The sequence below is a fragment of the Schistocerca piceifrons genome, chromosome 11, assembly GCF_021461385.2.
Source record: "Schistocerca piceifrons isolate TAMUIC-IGC-003096 chromosome 11, iqSchPice1.1, whole genome shotgun sequence".
Classification (NCBI taxonomy): Eukaryota; Metazoa; Arthropoda; class Insecta; order Orthoptera; family Acrididae; genus Schistocerca; species Schistocerca piceifrons.
Genome location: NC_060148.1, coordinates 67939372 through 67947304, shown reverse-complemented (window position 1 = coordinate 67947304; position 7933 = coordinate 67939372). Strand labels below are relative to the sequence as shown.

Genomic DNA, 7933 nt, shown 5'->3' with positions numbered 1-7933 from the left:
CATTCACGTATCGTACAGACGTTACGGCGCCTTCCATGACCACCAGCGGCGTACGTCGGCCCCACATAATGTCACCCCAAAACAGCACGGAACCTCCACCTTGCTGCACTCGCTGGACAGTGTGTCTAAGGCGTTCAGTCTAATCGGGTTGCCTCCCAACACGTCTCCGACGATTGTCTGGTTGAAGGCATGTGCGAGACTCATAGGTGAAGAGAGCGTGATGCAAATCCTTAGCGGTGCATTCGGCATGTTGTTGGACCCGTCTGTACTGCGCTTTATGGTGTCGTGGTTGCAGAGATGGACCTCGCCATGGACGTCGTGAGTGAAGTTGCGCATCATGCAACCTGTTGCGCATAGTTTGAGTCGTAACACGACGTCCTGTGGCTGCACGGAAAGCATTATTCAACATGGTGCCGTTGCTGTCAGCGTTCCTCCGAGCCATAATCCATAAGTAGCGGTCATCCACTGCAGTAGTAGCCCTTGGGCGGCCAGAGACAGGCATGTCATCGTCAGTTCCTGTCTCTCTCTATCTCCTCCATGTCCGAACAACATCGCTTTGGTTTACTCCGAGGCGCCTGGACTCTTCCCTTGTTGCCGGCAGCGGTGGCCGACCGGTTCTAGGCGCTTCAGTCCGGAAACGCGCGACTCCTACGGTCGCAGGTTCGAAATCTGCCTGGGGCATGAATGTGTGTGATGTGCTTAGGTTAGTTAGGTCTAAGTAGTTCTAAGGTCTAGGGGACTGATGACCTTAGAGCCGGCCGTTGTGGCAGACCGGTTCTAGGCGCTTAAGTCTGGAACCACGCGACCGCTACGGTCGCAGGTTCAAATCCTGCCTCGGGCATGGATGTGTGTGATGTCCTTAGATTAGTTAGGTTTAAGTAGTTCTAAGTTCTGGGGGATTGATGACCTCAGATGTTAAGTCCCATAGTGCTCAGAGCCATTTGAACCATTTTTTTTCGATAAACCCATGGGTAACGGAAGAAATACTTCATGTGATAGATGAAAGGAGGAAGTACAAAAATGTTCTGGGAACTCAGGAGTACAGAAATACAAGGCCCTGAGGAATGAAATAAATAGGAAATGAAGGGAAGCTAAGATGAAATGGCTGCATGAAAAATGTGAAGAAATCAAAAAAGGAATGAAACTTCCTGGCAGATTAAAACTGTGTGCCCGACCGAGACTCGAACTCGGGACCTTTGCCTTTCGCGGGCAAGTGCTCTACCATCTGAGCTACCGTAGCACGACTCACGCCCGGTACTCACAGCTTTACTTCTGCCAGTACCTCGTCTCCTACCTTCCAAACTTTACAGAAGCTCTTCTGCGAACCATGCAGAACTAGCACTCTTTCAGGAGTGCTAGTTCTGCATGGTTCGCAGAAGAGCTTCTGTAAAGTTTGAAGGTAGGAGACGAGGTACTGGCAGAAGTAAAGCTGTGAGTACCGGGCGTGAGTCGTGCTTCGGTAGCTCAGATGGTAGAGCACTTGCCCGCGAAAGGCAAAGGTCCCGAGTTCGAGTCTCGGTCGGGCACACAGTTTTAATCTGCCAGGAAGTTTCATATCAGCGCACACTCCGCTGCAGAGTGAAAATCTCATTCTGGAAACATCCCCCAGGCTGTGGCTAAGCCATGTCTCCGCTTTATCCTTTCTTTCAGGAGTGCTAGTTCTGCATGTTTCGCAGAAGAGCTTCTGTAAAGTTTGGAAGGTAGGAGACGAGGTACTGGCAGAAGTAAAGCTGTGAGTACCGGGCGTGAGTCGTGCTTCGGTAGCTCAGATGGTAGAGCACTTGCCCGCGAAAGGCAAAGGTCCCGAGTTCGAGTCTCGGTCGGGCACACAGTTTTAATCTGCCAGGAAGTTTCATATCAGCGCACACTCCGCTGCAGAGTGAAAATCTCATTCTCAAAAAAGGAATGATTGTCGGAGGGACAGACTCAGCATACAGGAATGTCAAAACAACCTTCGGTGACATTAAAAGCATGTGTGGTAACATTAAGACTGCAGCGGGAATTCGACTGTTAAATGCAGAGGAGAGAGCGGCTAGGTGGAAAGAATACATTGGAAGCCTCTATGAGGGGAAAGATTTGTATGATGTGATAGAAGAGGAAAGAGGAGTCGATTTAGAAGAGATAGGGGACCCAGTATTAGAATCAGAATTTAAAAGAGCTTTGGAGGACTTAAGATCAAATAAGGAGCAAGGAGGACATCAAAAGCAGACCAGCACTGGCAAAAAGGGCGTTCCTGGCCAAGAGAAGTCTACTAATATCAAATACCGGCCTTAATTTGAGGAAGAAATTTCTGAGGATGTACGTCTGGAGTACAGCATTGTATGGTAGTGAAACATGGACTGTGGGAAAACCGGAACAGAAGAGAATCGAAGCATTTGAGATGTGGTGCTACAGACGAATGTTGAAAATTAGGTGGGCTGTTAAGGTGAGGAATGAGGAGGTTCTGCGCAGAATGGGAGAAGAAAGGAGTATGTGGAAAACAGTGATAAGGAGGGGGGCAGGATGAAATGATATCTGTTAAGACATGAGGGAATGACTTCCATGGTACTAGAGGGAACTGTAGAGGGCAAAAACTGTAGAGGAAGACAGAGATTGGAATACATCCACCAAATAATTGAGGACGTAGGTTGCAAGTGCTACTCTGAGATGAAGAGGTTGTCACAGAAGAGGAATTCATGCCAGGCCGCATCAAACCAGTCACAAGACTGATGACCACAACAAAAAGGGAGCTATCTGGCACGGGTCCCACACACTTGAGCAATATTCTAGGATTGGTCGCACGAGTGATTTGTAAGCAATCTCTTTTGTGGACTGATTGCACTTTCCCAGTATTCTGTCAGTGAACCGAAGTCTGTCACCTGCTTTACCCAAGGCTAAGCGTATGTGATCGTTCCATTTCATATCCCTACAAACTGTTTCACTGAGGAATTTATACAATTGGACGGACTCCAATTGTGGCTCACTGATATTGCAACCTTTAATTCGTTTTGTGAAATGCACAATTTTACATTTCTGAACATTTGAAGCAAATTACTAATCTTTGCACGACTTAAAAGTGTTATATTTCATGTGTTGGTTTCTGTTTGACAGTAGTTCATTATAGATAAGGGCCTCTACTGGAAGTACTGTGAAGTAAGTTCGCTCTACGGAAAAAAACTCCAGGAGTCACTAAAGAATCATCGAATGAGACGGGACATGGTAGATATGATGTACATTTAAACAAATGATTCCGGTTTCTGAAAAACTGCCTGATTTATTCAAGGGAAAGAACTTCACAATTTGAGCAAGTCAGTACCGCATTGCCCCACCTTTGCCACTTACGCAAGCAGTTATTCAGTTTGGCGCTGGCTGACAGAGTTATTAGATGTCCACCTGAAAGACACCGCGTCAATTTCTATCAAACTGGCGCCTTAGGTCGTGAAAATCCCGAACTAGTTGGCCGAGCCGACTAACTGATTGCGTAAGAGCTAGAGGTGGACGAAAGCGTTGGTGACTTTCTACTTGTAGAGAATGCGGCAGACTGTTTCCTAGCTCTTGTCTGCGAGTGTTTCCACTATTCTTTCTCTTCCTTTCGAATAAATCATCAAGTGTTTCTCAAATTGTAATCATCTGTTTGACTGCACAAGTACATCACACCTACCGGCTTCCGTCCCATTCGGACAATTCGTTAGTGGCGTATCGTTTTTTTTTTTTTTTTTATTACGCTGTAGTTTCCACACAAAGGCACGAGCGTTTTCGTGAGACCACCAGTGTGAGTTAAGAGTGACATCGCTACCGTCACGAGTGAAAGCGATTTCGTCAGAAAACAGATATTCGGAACATCTCAGGGCTTTAAAAAGCAACAGCTCCCTTAGGACATTTGCTGACCATGAAACTTCCTGGCAGATTAAAACTGTGTGCCGGACCGAGATTCGAACTCGGGACCTTTCCCTCTCGCGGGCAAGTGCTCTACCAACTGAGCTACCCAAGCACGACTCACGCCCCGTCCTCACAGCTTTACTTCTGCCAGTACCTCGTCTCCTACCTTCCAAACTTTACAGAAGCTCTCCTGCGAACCTTGCAGAACTAGCACTCCTGAAAGAAAGGATATTGCCGAGACATGGCTTAGCCACAGCCTGGGGGATGTTTCCAGAATGAGATTGTCACTCTGCAGCGGAGTGTGCGCTGAAATGAGCACTTGCCCGCGAAAGGCAAACGTCCCGAGTTCGAGCCTCGGTCCGGCACACAGTTATAATCTGCCAGGAAGTTTCATATAAGCGCACACTCCGCTGCAGAGTGAAAATCTCATTCCGGAAACATCCCCCAGGCTGTGGCTAAGCCATGTCTCCGCGGAGTGTGCGCTGATATGAAACTTCCTGGCAGATTAAAACTGTGTGCCTGACCGAGATTCGAACAGCTGTGAGGACGGGGCGTGAGTCGTGCTTGGATAGCTCAGTTGGTAGAGCACTTGCCCGTGAAAGGCAAAGGTCCCGAGTTCGAATCTCGGTCCGGCACACAGTTTTAATCTGCCAGGAAGTTTCATATCAGCGCACACTCCGCTGCAGAGTGAAAATCTCGTTCTGGATTTGCTGACCACCTTGTAGCCCACAATGACCACCCAACCACAATAGAAACAGACTTAAGAATATTAAAACCCAGCCACAGCCTGTACAGCAAACTGACGATTGAGGAACACTTCCATATACAGAAGGTAATAGTGGAAGGAAAACAGGTCTTAAACGAATACACTACACTCTGTAAGGGCACACTATTTAACACATTAAAGGAACTTTACAAATAAAAACAGCATAAACAGATAAAGTCTACACACACACACACACACACACACACACACACACACACACACACACAAAGATAAAATGCAAACAAAATTCAAATTTGGCGCCAAACCCTCTGGTGTACAAATGTACACTGACTGATAGCAAACCACAATCACAGTGTGTTCTATGCAACAGAACATCTCAGCATGATGCGGAGAATGGAAGTGCTTGCCACATGAAAACGTAAGTAAATACGAAAATAGGAGCGAAAAAATCGCGAAAAACTAAATTACATTCCAGAAGATAGGTTAACTCCCAGCAAAAAAACTTTTTCATCAACATCGTTTGGTTGCAGATGACAAGCTACCTGTAGTCATTAACACACTGGTGACCCGGAAAATTCATGCACACCAAATGTAAAGGTATTTACAAAAGGAAATGATCTGTTGTTTGAACCAAAAATGCACATAATTCTATAATCATTTAACAAAAATGTTCACATTGCAGAATAAATAAAAACGAAAACCCACTGACGATGGCACAGTAGTGTCGAAACATGTTTGGGTACTGAGAAAAACGGTGTTTTGCATAACTGGCGGACCTCACATCCAACAATTTTAACTGCAAACACGGCCAATACAAGGAGCTGCAAATCAAAAAGATGGATATGAGTGTTAATGGGATTGATTGGCGATTTGTAATTAGCCAACGACAACAAAATTACATTTGTCTACTTTCAGCTTCTTCTCAAAAGTCATGAATCACCTGGAAGGGAACGATCTATTGATACGTAATCGGCATGTTTTCAGAAAACATCGTTCTTGTACAACGCAGCTAGCTCTTTATTCGCAACAAGTAATGGCCGCTATTGACAGGGGATCTCAGGTTGATTCCATATTTCTAGATTTCCGGAAAGCTTTTGACACCGTTGCTCACAGGCGACTTCTAATCAAGCCACGGGATTACGGTGTATCGTCTCAGTTGTGCGACTGGATTCGTGATTTCCTGTCAGAAAGGTCACAGTTCGTAGTAACAGACGGAAAATCGTCGAGTAAAACTGAAGTGATATCAGGTGTTCCCCAGGGAAGCGTCTTGGGACCTCTGCTGTTCCTGATCTATGTAAATGACCTGGGTGACAATCTGAGGAGTTCTCTTAGGTTGTTCGCAGATGATGCTGTAATTTACCGTCTAGTAAGATCATCCGAAGACCAGTATCAGTTGCAAAGCGATTTAGAAAAGATTGCTGTATGGTGTGGCAGGTGGTAGTTGACGCTAAATAACGAAAAGTGTGAGGTGATCCACACGAGTTCCAAAAGAAATCCGTTGGAATCCGATTACTCGATAAATAGTACAGTTCTCGAGGCTGTCAATTCAACTAAGTACCTGGGTGTTAAAATTACGAACAACTTCAGTTGGAAAGACCACATAGATAATATTGTGGGGAAGGCGAGCCAAAGGTTGCGTTTCATTGGCAGGACACTTAGAAGATGCAACAAGTCCACTAAAGAGACAGCTTACACTACACTCGTTCGTCCTCTGTTAGAATATTGCTGTGCGGTGTGGGATCCTTACCAGGTGGGATTGACGGAGGACATCGAAAGGGTGCAAAAAAGGGCAGCTCGTTTTGTATTATCACGTAATAGGGGAGAGAGTGTGGCAGATCTGATACGCGAGTCGGGATGGAAGTCATTAAAGCAAAGACGTTTTTCGTCGCGGCGAGATCTATTTACGAAATTTCAGTCTTTGTTGAGTCCAACCTACATGGGTAGGAATGATCATCAAAATAAAATAAGAGAAATCAGAGCTCGAACAGAAAGGTTTAGATGTTCGATTTTCCCGCGCGCTGTTCGGGAGTGGAATGGTAGAGAGATAGTATGATTGTGATTCGATGAACCCTCTGCCAAGCACTTAAATGTGAATTGCAGAGTAATCATGTAGAAGTAGATGTACATGTAAATAATACGGATACAGGCCGTGCCGTGCTACGTAACGTCTGGCATACTCTTGTATGTGGCACACCGATGTAAGAAATACGCTGGTCAGCCAGAACATTACGACCACACACCTACTATCGATATAAGCCTGTAAGGTGTCAGGCAAATCCAACACCTTCCATGAAAACCCTGACATGATAAGCAAATCCAGTAGTATGTCACATAGCTCCGGATAAATCGTGACATTAAATTAACCAAAGTAATACGAGTAACGAGTGAGCAAATGGAATACCACAGACTAACACAAGAATGCCTAAATGCATGTCATACCTTCCCACCGTGAGACAGACGCAGTTCCGACGGGAGAAGCGAGAACAGAAGCCGAGAGCAGAACCGTGTTAAGCTGGAAGGCCCTACGATAAGGGACGGACACCGACGTCGCCAGCTAACCGCTAGGACAACCCCCCAGCCCATGTTAAAAGCTAGAGCCCTCCAGAAGAACAGTATAGATCTTACAATAACACAAAAAGGGCTACCCCAGCCGCAAGTTTTAGCGTGAGACTTTTTCGCGTCTCTGTTGCGTCAGGACCACCCCCCAGCCCATGTTAAAAGCTAGAGCTCTACAGAAGAACGGTATAGATCTTACGATAACACTAAAAGGGCCACAGCAGCTGGAAGTTTTAGCATGAGACTTTTTCGCGTCTCTGTTACGTTGCCAACTTTAAAAACATTGCCCCACCACGAAATGTATAACGTTTCTCATTGAATACACAGAATTTTTGTAGGCGGAGCTTAAGGTTAACATTGAGACCCTGATTGGTCAGATGAAAACACAGCCAGATAGTTTTATTAAACCAACTTCGGTAAATTGTAGTAAGGAGAAGTTTGGAGAGAGTTGCTTCAGAGTTGCTTCCGAGACAGCGAGGTGAGCGGAGCTGTGCTGTCCGCCGCCCCCTGACGATCACCGACAAGGTAATGAACGCACGCGATGCCGCATAACAGCGCATAAAGCTTCACTCAGAACTGCAGAAGTCTCATCTGTTACACCCCCTTTTTGCGTAATACTAGAGTCGATCGTCAATTAAAGCTCATGGTGTTCACATTTGCCACTTGAAGTAAAAATCTGAAACGGGATGATTTTTCTGTTATATAGTTATTGAGAAGGCACATCAGCCACTGTAATTTACGACAAGTTAGATAAGTAATTTAAGATAATTGAGGGTCACTGTAGACCATTTT

The 7933-nt window shown here is 45.7% G+C and overlaps 1 non-coding gene across 1 annotated transcript; it reads left to right on the top strand.

The window, feature by feature from the left end:
- Window positions 1–4419: 4419 nt before the first annotated feature.
- Trnas-uga lies at window positions 4420–4494 on the top strand. Its single transcript has one exon. It is a non-coding gene; the product is annotated as a tRNA-Ser (tRNA).
- Window positions 4495–7933: the final 3439 nt, after the last annotated feature.